A 17438-nucleotide genomic window follows, 5' to 3' on the forward strand; every position below is an offset into this window, starting at 1 on the left:
GACATACATATAAATTGCAGGCCCCTGTCCAGATGAATGACTTATTTGATGCCTGTGCATCCGTCGCTGTTGTAAAATCCCAGAGGCGCAAGATCTGTGCACTACGGCAATCGCTGCCTGGAAACTTGGGCACAAAGTTGCGTAAATCAGTGGTGGCATTGCTGTTACACATGCAGAAGGGATGGATTTTCTATATAATAGTAATATTGTGGAATATAGTTTTTATTTAACACAATCGCAGCAGTCGTGTTCCCCACACATATGTACACATAGAAGAATAAATAGATCCTATAAGCATAATTCAAATGACATGAAAATCAAGTGACGTGTGCCAATTGCATGTATTTAGGCTGATTATATATCGTATAATTTTTTACACATAAAATAAAAATGTTTAAAAAAATCTTGCTCAGATTAATAACAAAGCGGTAGATTGCATATACGACCTTCAGCTGCCCGCCAATTTCCTCCTGAATGTGCACGCATGTCTGAGTGACCTGAGAGTCACTTTTGATATGCGTGCATGCACCACATCTTTCGATGGTTGGCGACCATCGAAAGATGTGGGAGTTTCCCCCTGGCCTGGATGTAAACAGCCATTTGCATTCCGGGCGAATGAGTGTGGCGTGCAAATGGGGGTGGCTGCCCCAGCATTCGCATGGCCACGTCTGGTGGAGTCAACCAGAATAAAATCCATAGTCCTCCTGTTGTTGGAAGTAGACATGATCATATGTATGTTTATATGTGCTAAGCAGTCTCTCCCAGCCAGAGTGAAATCCTGCCTCAAAATGCTTAGCAAGGCTTGGGAAAATTAGCTGGATCAGTGATTGGCTGCAAATCCATTCCAAAGCCGTTCTCCATTGAATAATGTTTCCACTGTATGCAGTCTGTACGTATCCCAGGACTTACTCGACGGCTGCAATAGAAACAATTGGATCGTGGCTGGAGCTGACATCACGTGACTTCCCATGATTGCCTGACATGCCTGCGATTCCCCTGGCACTCCTAGAAAACTTCCAGATTTCACCACCCAACATTCTCTATCTGACTAACTAGGGTACGGCTAGAGATAAAAAGTAGCAGGATTTTATCGCAGGAAGGCCTTACGCATGACCAATCTATAAATTATCACTCGGCTTGCGTACAGTTCTGAAAAATCCCCAATGAAAGCAATTGTCTGGTTGTTTGATAGAATTATAGTGCAAAATTGCATATTTATGCAATATTCCAGGAAATCTTTATGCTTTAAAAAAAGGCTCTATGTTCTTTCATTTTTACTATGAATTTATGTAAGACAGTGTGTAGCCGTATTAAATTTCCTGTCTTATTCCAAATGTCATTGCCTTTGCATCTTAATCTGTCAGAAAATCATCCACTGACTAAACTAATTTAACATTTCACACAACTGGTGATTAAAATTCACATGAAGATGTATTCAGTTTGACTGCAGAAGTGTCCAGTTCTATCATGATGTGATAAGAAGACTCACATTTTGTATTCAAAATTGAATTATCAATAAATGATTCAAATACTGTTAGTGAACTTTCTACTGGGAGTTAATAATTGATGATATACTGATAAGAAAATATTAATATAAATTATAGTTTAGATTTGTAGTCTAAATTCTTACAGAGGGGTATTCATCATTGATACAGGATGTGTAGGGTCAGTTAGGTGAGGTCAACACCATGGGTGGATTGGGAATATAAAGTGACCATGGAGAAATTTGCAAAACAAGTGGCCCCTTTACATGCCCACATCACCAGCCTGCCACCTTCTATCCCTTTACACATCCACATGCCACCCTCTACCCCCTAGCACACTCACACACACACACACACACACACACACACACACACCACTCTGTTGTCCTCTATTCTCTACCAGCCATAGGTGATCTCATAGGCACATTGGCCCACTGGGAATCTTCCATGTGACTTCTATTGGCAATCTGTCCCTACTCAACACTGATCCCTTCGAATACTGTACCCAAGGAATAGGCCTCTTGCTTGCTGGCTTGGTACATGGGTCATGATGGCGTTGGCTTTGATTTAATCATTGTAGCAGACCCCTAGCAGACCCCTATTAAAGGACCAATCACAAAATTTAATATCCTGTTTGTAGTGGTTTCTTTTCTTCCCTCTGCTCTGAACACTGGGCTTATTTATATTGGGGGCAGTGTGTGTGTGATGCAGACGGGCCCTTGTATCTGGGATACACACACACATACACAGAAGGGCCCAAGTGCATTAACGCTACCTGCTAGTGCCTAACTCTCCTACCCTGCAGCCTAAGTACCCACCCTTATTAGTACCTAACTTTCCCTCCTGCAGTTAGCCATACCACCCCCCTCCTCGCAGCTTAACCCTAAGTCCCCCGTCAGGCCTAAACCTAACCCCTCTGACTAACCAGCATAATACTAACCCACCCCGCAAAATTATGATCGGGATACCCACAGTCGGGATTCTGGAGTTGGTATTCTCATTGCTGTCGGTATTACCATGCTTGTCTTCTGGCCGCTAGTATCAATGCCACTTTCAGTTTTCAGACTACCGGCATCACGACCGCTAATAAACTATGTTCTTTGGCCAACTCTATGGTTAATCCATGAATTCTTTCTCATCTGCTCCCCTTAACTGTCCTCCACTCATATTACAGTTATTCCATATCACCTTATCATCAATAGCCTTTCAGGTAACTCTTCTGCACCTTCATCTTCCTCTTCGGTGAGGACACAAACCATTTTCACGTCAATAGAGCTAAATCTTGAATTAAATCAGCCACAAGTTTTTCCTTTATCTTCAAGAGTTGCATAATGTTAAATTAAGGGAGCTATGAGCTATCATATGTAAGGATATGGTTATTAGTAAGAGATGTGAGCAATAGGACATACAGTAATAGGCAGTGCTCTGACAGAGTTGCCAAAAACACACAATCTGTACACCGTGACACACAAAGTGATACTTAATACAATCCTTCTTTTATATAAAATATACCCATGCTGCATGTATTCACAGAAGTGTGCTTTTTGGTGGCACAGCAGTCTCTCTCCAATGCACAGGCCAGTGGTCTTTATTGTCCTGCTTTGAGTTTTCTAAATTGCTGTCATTGTTCTTTCACACATTGTAGAGGATTTTGCTTTAGAAGAAGCCCCGTTTGTGACTCTTGGAAGTTGTTGGGGCTAGCTCACTGCAGCTCTTTCTTCTCAGACTGCTTTTGATTTCTTTTATTTGGGTAAAGTGCAGGAAACAAAATCAAAATTAAGATACTACTGGTTTTATTGGTTAAAAAGAAACCCTAAATATTTATTCCTGACACTGGCATATTTTTTTCAGTGTCATTTTGCAACTTTAACCACTTAACTGTCACAGTCACATAGCATTTGTCCACTGCCAGACAGTCCTTCTTCCATGTGACGGTGCCTTTTTATTCCATCACCCTGCAGAAAGGCAAACCGGATTTCCTGCTGCTGGTACAGATCCCACCCCCTTCACTGTAATGGAGTGGTCTATGGAGAGCATGTTCCCCGCAATAAGAAAGAAGTTCCACTTTGGGCACAATTCCCCGATCTCTTGCAAACTTAACCCGGAAGAATGATGACAAGTCCCTCTGAGGCCCGCTCTACATGAAGGGTGATCTACAGTATGGCCACTGGGGGTTCAGTGCTCATGGGGATGAATGGTGGTAAATGCTCATGGGCATTAATTATCACTAGGGTAGGTGGCTATATGGTATTGCATAGACACTTCCTTGTGGCTGTGCAGTAGTGCACAACTTTCAATCAGGCCCATAAATGTAATGTGTGTAACTTTGTTGAAAGCTGAGTTAGATTCTGCTAATTAATGCCCATCTAAATTAAGTGTATAGACTATTTTGTACTGTGTTGAAGGGATCTATTCACAGTTGAAACACAACATTGCTGCACCCCATAGCAAAACCTGGAGAAGTGCAGAGCAGTAGCGGTACTCAGTCCAGAGACACATGCCCATTGGCCGACAAATGCTCAGTAAAAACCCTCATATATGAGGACTGTAACAGCCTCACAACACTGCAGCCTTGGTACAGTAGTTCTGCCACTTTATACCTTGCAATTTGTAATACCACTTTTACACCAAAAAGCTGGGTCGCACTAGGATTTTATACACGGCTCCTGGCTTGTGACCCTTTTCCACTGGTTATTCTACCTGTAATAATGCTAGGCGGGTGACGGCAGTGGCGTTGGGTCCAGAGCCGGCTTAAAAGCATCGACCAGCGCCAGCTATTTCATTGCAGTGAATGGGTCCTGGGCTACCTATTTACACTGCAACGCGAGCCGGTTTAATCCATGTTTACCCCCGCTCCCTTCCCATGTTTCTAAACCTGTCATATTTCAACTGGGTGCATTTACACTGCCTGTCATCCCGAGTTTTTGCGCGCTTCCGTTCAAAAGCCTGGGTTATTTCAGGAGGTGTAAAAGTGGTATTATTTTTATATAGAATTAGTGGGAACGGTCTGAACATTGCCCCTGACAGAAGAGTGTACAGGTGATAAGGGTGTACAGGACAATGGGTTGAGGCAAAATAACTAAAGGGATAGTGATTTGTAACAGTGGAGCTGGGGAGAAAAGGGTTTAGCATACAAACCATAATAGTCAAGGCGGTACAAGTTTCCTATGACGTGTTACTCAATTGTTGAATGTTTCTGTTTGGACAATATAACAATACGGACAATATAACAATACGGATTGTGCATGTGTCTATGCAGACTACAATGATTCCATCATGTATCTCTACCTGCACCCAGAGGAGAAAGACATAACATTGACTAATATAGGTAGAGCACACTAAGGGCCGGATTCAATGAGCCACGGTAATTTACAGTGTGAGGAAAACTGGGTTAACCTCGGGGCTCTACACTATATGCTGTGGTAACCTCGGGGCTCTACATTTTTTGATGTGGTAACCTCCGGGCTCTACACTATATGCTGTGGTAATCTCGGGGCTCTACACCATATTCTGTGGTAATAACCTCGGGACTCTACACTATATGCTGAGGTAACCTCGGGGCTCTACACTATATGCTGTGGTAACCTCGGGGCTCTACACTATATGCTGTGGTAACCTCGGGGCTCTACACTATATGCTGTGGTAACCTTGGGGCTCTACACTATATGCTGTGGTAACCTTGGGGCTCTACACTATGGGCCTTATTCTGGTTGCGGCGGCCAAACGTACGTACGTTCCGTATCAGCGTACGTTTACCGTACGCGGACGTTGAGTGAAAGTCCACCCACAAAACATCCGCATACGGACGGCCACAAACCCCGACAAAGGGGAGTGGCATACACTTGAGCGTACGCCACCGTACACGGATGGATCACCGCTTATACACCGACAACTGGTGTACAACAGAGCGTACGCCACCGTTTACGGACGGGACTCTTCCGTTTTCACACCGACATCTTACGGCTATCTGAGCGTTCACCCCCTTGTACGGACGGGTCTCGCCTGTTTTCAATGGAAAACTCAGCGTATGTCACCGATCGTGAGAGTTAGCGTATGTCTGTGCACGCTGGCATACCCTTCACATATATGGCCCTCATAATCTAGCCTTTCAACTATGATTAAGACAATTAAATGATTTATTCTAATTGTTATTCAATTATTGTTTTATGTATTTTTATCAAAATTAAAAAAAAATTGTTTGTATTCGAGTGAAAACGTTGACACATGTCGACTTGTGTAGATTGAGTGTGCTGCTGTTTAAAGTATATGAAAACACTTACTGAATGTGTGTAAATGGTTACCAAATAACTACCTTGGCATATATAAGCAGGTCTTAAATAGAATCTTAACTAAAATGAAACCAACCTTTACATGTAGAGAAGTATAGAAAGATATGCTTCCAATGTGTTTGAGTGCTGTGTGTGGCTTGCAGGTAGTGAAATAATGGTTTGGACTTAATAGGCTGCAGCATTGCTTATTACATTCAGGTGTATGTGTTTCAGTAGTAATCAGCGTTAATTAGCAGACCCAGGCGTCCGCTCTCATGCGGTATCTGTAGGGGTGGTCTGGAGGTGGCGGTGGCGGCCGCCTGTTTTGTGTCCGAAATGCACGTTGCTTTCGCCGATCGAGTGGTTGTAGCAGCGTACATTTTTTGTGCACACCCCCGTGTACGCCCATGTTTACGCCCAGTTTTCCTCATTATTTCGGCCGCTCCCCTCAACACGCCCCTATGCCGCCCACAGTGACCGTACTCTTGCGGACAGGTTTTTTCGCACGGAAACAACCGTCCGTGAGCGTTGTGGAGTCGTCGTGCCTGCGCATTGAGGAAGGTACGCATGCGCAGATCAAAAAAAAAACCGGAACGTACGCTTACGGCCCAGCCGCACGAACCAGAATAAACCCCTATATGCTGTAACCTCGGGGCTCTACACTATATGCTGAGGTAACCTCAGGGCTTTACACTATATGCTGTAACCTTGGGGCTCTACACTATATGCTGTGGTAACCTAGGGGCTCTACACAATATTCTGTGGTGATAACCTTGGGACTCTACACTATATGCTGAGGTAACCTCAGGGCTCTACACTATATGCTGTGGTAACCTCTGGGCTCTACACTATATGCTGTAACCTTGGGGCTCTACACTATATGCTGTGGTAACCTCGGGGCTCTACACTATATTCTGTGGTGATAACCTCGGGACTCTACACTATATGCTGAGGTAACCTCTGGGCTCTACACTATATGCTGTGGTAACCTAGGGGCTCTACACTATATGCTGTAACCTTGGGGCTCTACACTATATGCTGTGGTAACCTCGGGGCTCTACACTATATTCTGTGGTGATAACCTCGGGACTCTACACTATATGCTGAGGTAACCTCAGGGCTCTACACTATATGCTGAGGTAACCTCGGGGCTCTACACTATATTCTGTTGCAATAACCTCGGGACTCTACACTACATGCTGAGGTAACCTCGGGACTCTACACTATATGCTCAGGTAATCTCGGGGCTAAAATTAATTACTGTCTCTTTTTTTCATGTGGTACATTTTCTTCTACTCAGAGCTACAGTATGGGTTAACTTAATTCTCGACAAGGGCACTTACCACAGATTTCTGTTTGAACTTCCCTCAGGCTTGGACAGAAATCCACGTTAAATGCAAATGAATACCTGTTAATTACCATGACTAACTGAATCCAGCACTAAGCGTGCATTCACATGACTGCCAGACACCTACAAGACATCCAAATGCACGTACAGCTGATTAAGTGTTTGTATGTTTGCGGTGATGGGGGCCTTTTGAATTAGCAGATGATGCAGATGCACTTATGATTGGCTGATTGCAAATTAAAGTAAAACTCACAGGTGCATTGATTGATTGTTTGCATTTATTATTGTTATTATATTAATATTGTATGGTCTTTTTTTGTTGTACATGAGAAGTATTATTAAATTTGTGAATTACAGGTTGTTGTTTTTTTAAATCAAACAACAATACAGTACATATTAATGTAATAATTTGTTTTATTTCGCTATCAAAACAAATATTACAAATGTTCATGTGCTCACAATCTATTTTTGTTTAAGTGTATCCTGTTGTAAGTAAGCAGGATTTAAACTTGGTGCCAGTATACTCAGATGTACGCATATTGCGAAGGCACCCTCCCTTCTGTGTATGCTTGGATTGCTGCCAGTCATCATTATTTATGCACTGCATACTAGCCTATTACAGGTTGAGTATCCCTTATCCAAAATGTTAGGGATCAGAAGAATTTTGAGTAAAGGATTATTCCGTATTTTGGAAAATTTTTATATTTGAATGAGGTATCTTGCATTTAAGTTGTATAAGCACATCAAACACATAAAATACCCACATATATGAAAAAGAGTTTTAAAACATGAAACAAAGTTTGTGTACAATCTCAGACACTGAATTTGAATGCCAAGCAATCATGTTCTTGCACATATTTAGTGCCAGTTACATGTTATTTCCCCAGTAGTGCCAGTTACAGATGTACCCAGTAGGTTTTTAGCAAAAAATAAAAAATAAAAGTACATTTTGGAGGCTACGGCTTTTGGAATAATTTCAATAACGGATATTTGGATAAGGAATACTCAACCTTTATTTATATTCTTACTGTGTTTTAGGATGTTGCTGATTACTGACTGGACAGGGCTGGTTATCCCCGGACATATTAGGCTTCACCCCCTTGTGACATAATGCTACGATTTTTTAATGATTCTCATAGTGGCCCTGCTCCAAAGTAACCAATCAGCTTCTGTTATTGCAAATACCAATTTCTATCTGTCCAACGCTTTATACATCTTCCATAAAGTTGTCTTTACTTTAAATGGACAGTGTAAGTCATAAGTTTACTCAGTTTTCATAACAGTTTTGCACCTGATTGAAAGATTCAGAGATTGCATGTGTTGGTCACCATTTAATGAGCATCTTTGTTTGTACCATGTAACAATCGACTCGCTCTTGTGCAAAGTACCTTAATAACTCGAAATGAGATGTACATCGTCTCTTTGCATCTCGACACACAAAGAAGAAAATAAACAGCAATCTGCTGAGAGTTTTACTTACTTTGATCCTTGCAATTTTCTCTTAACTTCTGTGCATTATTTTTCTGCAAATGATTCAACATAACAATGTTATCCCACTGTGCAAGCAGAATGAACAAGATGTGCTCACTGCATGCACGGCACAGTAATTGTCGTAAAACATCTCTATTGAAAAACAAAATTGCACTGAATTTTAAGAAGGGTTTTAATTCCACACTCAGGCAATGACTGACTCAGGGCAAGTACTGTAGCTTCAAATCACTGCTCCATTCAGGAACATTATACTAAATGCATAGTTTTACTTGTAGTTTAAGCTTAAATTAAAGAAATGTCCTGTTTATAAACAGAATTTCTCTTTTTTAAGTCAATATTAGCTCAATAAAACATGAGCATAAGAAAAATAGGTACTCTTTACTTAGAAGGGCGCCCATCTCGGCCATCTCGGGCATTGAATGCACTAAAAAATCAGGTGCGATGCGACAGACGAGATGCCCGAGATTTCCCATAGGGAACAATGTTAAATGTCTCAATTGACCCGATTTTCCTGTTCAATGCCTCAATTGACCCAATTTTTCCATAGGAAACAATGTTAAATGGGCCACAGAGGCCAAATAGGCACCCTGAAGTGAATAATGGCCACCCGAATTGTTAACGCCACCCCACGATCAACGTCAACCCGAAGCGTGGCGAGCGCAGCGAGCCCGCGAGGGGCGGCGGTACGCGTCCTACGACCTTTTCATACCCCCACTATCCACGTCGGCGTGGAGTTGAGAATAGAAAGTGTGGCGAGCGCAGCGAGCCACCGAGCCCGAAGCGTGGCGAGCGCAGCGAGCCCCGCGAGGGGACGCGGATACCTTCACAGGTATCCGCGTCCCCTCGCGGGCTTCACAGCTGTCCGCGTACCCTCGCGGGGCTCGCTGCGCTCACCACGCTTCGGGCTCGGTGGCTCGCTGCGCTCGCCACACTTTCTATTCTCAACTCCACGCCGACGTGGATAGTGGGGGTATGAAAAGGTCGTAGGACGCGTACCGCCGACCCTCGCGGGCTCGCTGCGCTCGCCACGCCTCGGGTTGACGTTGATCGTGGGGTGGCGTTAACAATTCGGGTGGCCATTATACACTTCAGGGTGCCTATTTGGCCTCTGTGGCCCATTTAACATTGTTTCCTATGGAAAAATCGGGTCAATTGAGGCATTGAACAGGAAAATTGGGTCAATTGAGACATTTAACATTGTTCCCTATGGGAAATCTCGGGCATCTCGTCGGTTGATCGCACCCGATTTTTTAGTGCATTCAATGCCCGAGATGCCCGAGATTTTTTACTAACGATGCCCACGATCAAAATCGTGGGCGCCCTTCTAAGTAAAGAGTACCGAAAAATATTACATTTGCCCTATTGTTAAATGGGACTTATAAGACAACACCTTATTGGTTCCTACTCTGCATGTCTAGGTGGGTGTTGTGGCCGTCACATTTCCAGCGCACCAAGATTTTTAAAGACATTTACATTTGGTGAACAGCCTACAAGAGAATGCCGTGACTGACCTCAGGGCATTTGCACACCCCCAGAGCAAATGCCTTTGAGGAGTTCTACACCCGCTGGGGCGTTCCCAAAATGATGGATAGAAAGGAGGTGCTCACAGGGGTCCCCCCAGAATCTTATACTATGGGCGTACCCATAAAAACAATGGGTGTACCCTTGAGAACACAGGGGTGCCCAGGCCTGTTCAGGGCAGGTGACTGACAACACACAACGTCAGCACCGGCCGCCACCTTGTGCATCAGCGTGCAGTATAAAAGTCCAGGCTTAATTTTATCTGTGAAGGGAGGAAAAATAACTTGATGGTGAGCGACCATTTAATTAAATTTCCTCTGTGTGGCCACATGCGGGCCACATGCGGGCCACATGTAAGCATACACATCCTCTTGCATTGTGTTGCAGGGATTCAGTCGGCAGGTGGGAGTGTTTGCGTGTGGTGGGGCTGGTTCTCCTGCTTGCTAGGCAGCGGATATATGCAGCTTAGCGAGCAGGTTTGAATGACCAAAAAGTGTTAAAGCCAAGAGATCTTCAGTCGTGTTAATAAACAGATATATATTAATTATGAAAATAAGGCCTTTATTCTCAGAGAGATTTCAAGCTGATTCCTCTGGCTTTATGCTGAAAGGTTTACAGTATTTAATTATACAATTATTTATGCATAGTCAGACATGAATAAATAATTTACAAACAAGCACCATTTCATTATATTAGTGTTGTTATTGTCGGAGAGAATCCATAACATATGGTATTGGCACAGCAATTTTTTTCATACTTTACCATCCATGTGGACTCCGATTGGCTGAAGCATGTTGAGTGGACACGATACATTAATGTGGGGTCCCTGTTATTAAATCTACACATGTTTACCAAGAAAACATGAAAACCCCATGAAGACCTCATGTCCATGTCAACTTTTTGCTTATGTTGACCTCTTGTGTATGTTCACATTGTGCCTGCCGACATACTGTTTTGTCGACATAATATTCATCAATTATTGCCATTTGATTTAGGGATTGGAGAAGGTACAGTGGGTGTACCGGTTCTCTCTAGAGGTATGGGAGTGCGGGAGAGCTGTATCCACATCCCCATCATTCATATCCACACTCCCTCCAGTGTCCACAATCCTCAAGGACAGGGACCTTCCAGATGTCTCAGTGGCTCTGGTGAGAGCAGTGCACTCTGGCCCTCATTCACACATGGTTGGAGTTGCTATTGCTGCCTACATGGAAACAGCAGTGCTAGCATTAACATGGTAATGCAGAAGATGGCATCACATAGCCTGCATGCATTACTGATCCCAACTACGTCCTTGTACACAGTATCGGATCATCTCCGACACCATCGGCCAGCTGTATGACCCATGAGGTTGGGTCACATCCTCATGAGTAAATCACATCATAACTGACTGCAAACTCAATATATATACCATTCTATAGCATGTTAATTGTGTGGACGATATATATAGGCATGAATGATAATATACATACTACACACACACACACACACACACTAGGGATGGCCATCGACCATCGATGATTCAAAATCATCGATGGTTTATGGCCGATGTCAAATACTTTTGCCATCGATGGGGGAGAACCAGATGGTTTCCCTACATCGATGCCATAGTAGAAACATTGTTTCTTTTTTTTTCTTCAAGGTGCCAGGACACGGAGCAATTCAGTCAAAGGTGCTGGATAATCATCGATTGCTAAAATTATCGATGGTTATCCATCACATAGTTTCTCACTATCGATGGCAAACATTGATGGTGACAGCACCGATGGCAATCCCTAACACACACACACATACAATGCCACGTGATGAATCAAATCATTTGGTTCATACCTACAATTACTAATTCTCGTTATTTTGTGGGAAAAAAACTATTTTTTTTCTATCCTCGCTAAAGGTATCCTTCATTACAGGCAAATAATAAGGAAGTGAAAACACAGGATGATTTCGGTAGTGATCATCTATGTGTGACAGGTCAGGAGAGGTCACACTCACATGTGGAGAGCAGTTGTTTCTCTTGGAAGCAGAAGAAAAGCCTTGCAAAAATCCAGCAGCTTGAGTGGCATGGCCTGGCATAAAGAAGCACACGTTAGAGTCCATGCCAAGTTTGAACTAGATGCCTTAGTGATTTCAGTCTCAGAAACAAATCCTCCCCTTCTGCTATCCGCTTATGCAAATTGCCTAACTGAACCTGATAAGCATGCAGGTACTGTATGAGCAGAGAATACGATATTAAAAGACAAGCTAAGTACATTGGAAGGTTTCCCTTTTTTGTTTAACCTAACTTCTTGCTAGTATCTCTCTATTCAAATATATTGTAGTTTTACATTGTGGTTCATCTATATCAGGCATTCCCAACCACAGTCCTCAGGGCACACCAACAGTGCAGGTTTTGTAGATATCCAGACTTGAGCACAGGTGACTTAATTAGTATCTGAGGGATTCTGATTAAACCATCTGTGCTGAAGCCTGGATATCACTAAAACCTGCACTGTTGGTGTGCCTTGAGGACCGTGGTTGGGAATGCCTGATCTATATATACAGTAATACACAATATTAAAATCTAACAAATCTAATATTTGCTTAATGCTAGAAATTAGTAACATGTATTTTTTATCTATAATAACTAGAAATAAAGACAAGAGTGGTGGTTTTATATATATATTAATGACGTCACACACATCAAGCGGTGCAGTGTATAACGGAGGGGTCCTCCGGCACATGCAGCTGAAAGAGGAACAATAAAGTTGTAGTTGTGATATTCTGCTATTGTGGTGTTTTTTTCTTCAACAACTTTATTGGGTACTTGTGACTTATCTGGGCGCCCGATTTTCTTCATTGCACCTAAACATCGCGTCAAATCGCATCGAATACAATCAGATTTGCCGCGAATTGCCACGATTTTAATATGTGAAGGTACCCAGATGCCTGTTTCATATGTGAAATGGCCCCCCAGACCCCATTTTTAATTGTATACCCACCCTGATGGCTAAATGCCCCCCATTGTTAACGCCACCCCACTATCAACGCCAACCCGAAGCGTGGCGAGCGCAGCGAGCCCGCGAGGGGCGGCGGTACCCGTCCTCCGACCTTTTCATACCCCCACTATCCACGTCGGCGTGGAGTTGATTTTATATAGTGTGGCGAGCCTGAAGCGTGGCAAGCGGACGCGGATACCTGTGAAGCCCGCGAGGGGACGTGTATAGCTGTGAAGGTATCCACGTCCCCTCGCTTCGGGCTCGGTGGCTCGCTGCGCTCGCCACACTATATAACATCAACTCCACGCCGACGTGGATAGTGGGGGTATGAAAAGGTCGGAGGACGCGTACCGCCGCCGCGCTTCGGGTTGGCGTTGATAGTGGGGTGGCTTTAACAATGGGGGTCATTTAGCCATCAGGGTGGGTATACAATTAAAAATGGGGTCTGGGGGGCCATTTCACATATGAAACAGGCATCTGGGTGCCTGTACATATTAAAATCGCATCAAATCGCATCGCATGCAATACAATAGCATACAATGCAACGCGATTTTCTCTTAAAGGGAATTTCAAGGGAAATCGCGTCAAATCGCATCAAATCGCATGCTTAGGGTACTGGCATACAATTTCAACATCGGGCGCCCAGATAAGTCACAAGTACCCTTTATTGTTACTCTTTCAGCTGCATGTGCCAGAGGACCCCTCCGTGATACACTGCGCCGCCGGATGCGTGTGACGTCATCCTCAGATGCTACGGACTGGGACGCTGCACCTTGATAAAGTGGCGACAGGCCACGAAATGTTGGTGAATCATGCATGACTGTGTCTTTTTCTTGTAATGGGCGTGCATGGCACACCCCATGAGCGGCAGCTGGGCCCTCTATGCAATGTGTGTACTAAGTACATAAAACTAGAGTTTTAAACCCTAACCAGCACATCTCTACTTAAAACTAATAAATTCATCTTTATGGTCTTCTAATATGTGGCAATTCATTTTTTTAACTGGGCCTAAAGAGTTGGGTGTTTTTTGCTGTAAATCCCTGCCCATCTGTTTTATGTAGTAGAGTGTATTTGGTGCTTGCTTGAGATATTTTTGTATTTAAATTGTGTATGTGTTTTATATGTATAATTGCCACTACCCTTTCATCTGTCTGACATCAGTGGCATTTCTATTGTTGTTCAGATCTTTTTAAAATCATTACAGTGAAAAAAATAGCACAAATCCTCAATCATATCAACTGTTACAGCAATATGATGTAGGCGTTTGTACAGAATACTGTACAGTATGTCCAACTGTGGGCAAGAGATGAGCAACTGGACCATGTAAATTTCAGGTAAACTGAGAATAAAATCATTGCCAAACAGTAAAAAAGCTAAACGTGCTCATGATGGAAAGAGCAAAATAAACACAGAATTGCCAGGGATATGAACCTGAAGGGGAACACTGGAATGGACAACTATTACTACTCCTCCACATGCATTTCCTGGATCTTTCTTCCTCCCTCATTGCAAATAAGAATTATTATCTTTATTTCCAGCAGTTATGTGTAGAGATTGATTTAATTCTATGCAAATATAAATATATATATATATATGAATACTGTATACAGAAATCCATGTCAGGAACTCAGAGCACAATAGGCAAGTTGTAGATTGGTACCCCCTACCCTAAATAGGGTGTGTGCCAGCATTCACCTGTGCGTATTATCTCAGAGTGCATCAGCATAGCTTGTTGCAGCTCAGGCTGAGTGGTACCAGGCAGGAAGGATTCAGTATTGAATCCCGGCGGTCGGGATCCCGGCGTTCAGAATCCCGACGCCGGAATCCCGACAGCCGAAATGCCGACAAGGGGGGGACGTAGATCGCCCCCCCTTGCGGGCTCGCTGCGCTCGCCACGCAGCGGGCCCGGTGCCTCGCTACGCTCGGCACACTATTTTATTCTCCCTCCAGGGGTGTCGTGGACACCCCAGGAGGGAGAAAGTGTCGGCATTTCGGCGGTCGGGATTCCGGCGTCGGGATTCTGAACGCCGGGATCCCGACCGCCGGGATCTTAACTGCATCCCGGCAGGAACCATCCTGTCCCTTATTGCAGATCTTAGCAGGGTTTCTGGTATAGAGCCACAGGTGCGGCACAGAGCTCCATTGCAAGAACCACACAGGTGCTGCTTTACATGTAGGTGCCCCTTCAGGGCTTGGAGCTCAGAGGCAGGAGCATCCATTGCCTCTGGGAGCTACAGTATGCCCCTGTTAACAAGGAGGAGATTTTACTTGTCCGTCAACATTTTGGCTGTCGACATTCTTCCACTCTTGACATGTCAACTCTATGATTGTGTATCATATTATATACAGGTACATACTTTCTCATGTGTATGGTTTAAATGACACTGCTTTTCTGAGTATTTGAGATTAACTAAAAGAATGTTATCTCCGTATAACCTTGACCACTGCTTAAGGGTATATTCAGAAAAGGGTGATAAGGCTATTTTTCATATTACCTTATACACAAAAGGATTTGCCCTAGATAGCATGCTGTATGGGGCTGCTCTGACATCTGAATCCAAATGCAGCATTGGATAATACCACTGAAATAGTGCCCTAAACATCCGGGTGGCCAGTCTGCGATATAGGAAGTCCATTCCTGTGTGATAGCCCAGTGCTCCTGGACAATACTGTACTGTAGTTACAGGTATCATTCAGAGCAAAATCAAGAGCGGAAATCAAGTTCCTTCTATCCTATTAAAAATGACTATTGAGGAGGACATCTTGACATTTCAAGAGCATGCTGGCTATTTCACTCCCCATGTGTGATCCACATTACCAAAGAGCAAAGTGGAAGTAAAAGACGTTATATGGGATTAGAGCTAATTAGCTCAAATCATGTTCTTGAATGTAGATCAGTAATTTGAAGAAACCTCCCAGAGCGTGATAATAATGCTCTCTAAAATACTCTTCTCGAGGTTGCCTTCACTGAAACAGTAAAGCGAGAGATGCGATATGTCTGCTGCATTTCCTTTCCCTCCATATATTCAGCGGGATCTGCTAGTAATTACAGCTTCTAAAATATAATCTAAAGTCTCCCACCGAGTTTAATACAGTATATTAAATATGGCTGAATTTATATTCAGGAAGTATGAATAAGATATATTTAAAACTATAACTTATAGCATGGATTGAATAGCTAATTAATTCTATACATTTATTTTGGTAGTTACAACCTAAAAATATAAGTCAATTTTTTTTATTTGTGTTGTTGTGTTCTGAGTTGAGAATTTTCTGCTGCTACAAATAATGATATATGACGTGTTCATGATGTTTGAACAAATCGTCTTCTACAAAATACAAGTGGGTGCTAGTCTTCTGCTTCCATGTGAGGCGGTGATTGTCTTTTGAATAGTTTATTGGACCCTGCCCTGCTGCTTTATATGTATTGGAGAGATGTACCCAAGCACCCATGGAAAGTTAGGAGCACCCACCGGCCACATCCGGAGCTCACCCGCTGCTCGCCATCGGAGATCCTGGTAGCACCGCAGCGGGGTCCCAGCAGCGGATATGCCATCAGCAGCGGGGGTCCCTGTGGCGGATGGGAACTAGTAGCAGTATTAATACCGCTGCTAGTTCCCATCTTCCGCAGGGACCCTGCTGCTGATGGCATATCTGCTGCTGGGACCCCGCTGCGGTGCTGCCAGGATCCCCGTCTACCTCCATCCAGGACTGGGGGGGGGTGTCTGTTGGAACCCATTGCAGGGCCACACTCCTTGAGCACGCCCCCTTGAGCACCCACCGGGAAAAATTTAAATCGGCATGTGTATTCTAATCAGGTGTGGATTTTTTCCTTTGTAATCAGTTTCCCAGATCGTCAATCTTTTTTCCAGATCAACAATCAAGGCAAATTAAACCTTGGTGTTTTTTAAATTTCTAAGTGAAATTTGCCAAAAATAGCTTCGAGGTGCACACCACCAGGTACAGAGGTACCCTGTTGCTGAATTTGGTGGCACTGAGTGCCACGGTGTGTCCGCAATGCGACAGACACGCACACACACTCTTCAACTAATTATATAGATATTTTTAATATATATATATATATATATATATATATATATATATATATATATATATATATATGGAGAGCAATAGTGGGTTGGCGCCCCTAATGTTGATCACTCCAATTAGATCAACCAAGCCTTAGTCAATATAAATCTAGCACATAGGAAAAAAGTCCATTCAATCTTTAAATATTTATTAAAAAGTCTTTTCTTTCCACACAGTGGTAATAGTTATTCCAGATCTTTGTACATGTCATTGATACATCTCTGGTACATGGAAACAGCAGAAGAAAGTAACCCTTACCTTA

General features: G+C 43.3%; 1 long non-coding RNA gene across 1 annotated transcript; it reads right to left on the minus strand.

The window, feature by feature from the left end:
- Window positions 1-258: 258 nt before the first annotated feature.
- Window positions 259-12480, minus strand: LOC146075210 (uncharacterized). The gene is made up of 3 exons (XR_014473524.1): window positions 12105-12480; window positions 8581-8623; window positions 259-3223 (listed from the first exon to the last, which is right to left on the minus strand). It is a non-coding gene; the product is annotated as an uncharacterized LOC146075210 (long non-coding RNA).
- Between the last annotated feature and the right edge of the window lie 4958 nt (window positions 12481-17438).

Source organism: Crinia signifera, chromosome 4 (assembly GCF_055691185.1).
Source record: "Crinia signifera chromosome 4, ASM5569118v1, whole genome shotgun sequence".
Lineage (NCBI taxonomy): Eukaryota > Metazoa > Chordata > Amphibia > Anura > Myobatrachidae > Crinia > Crinia signifera.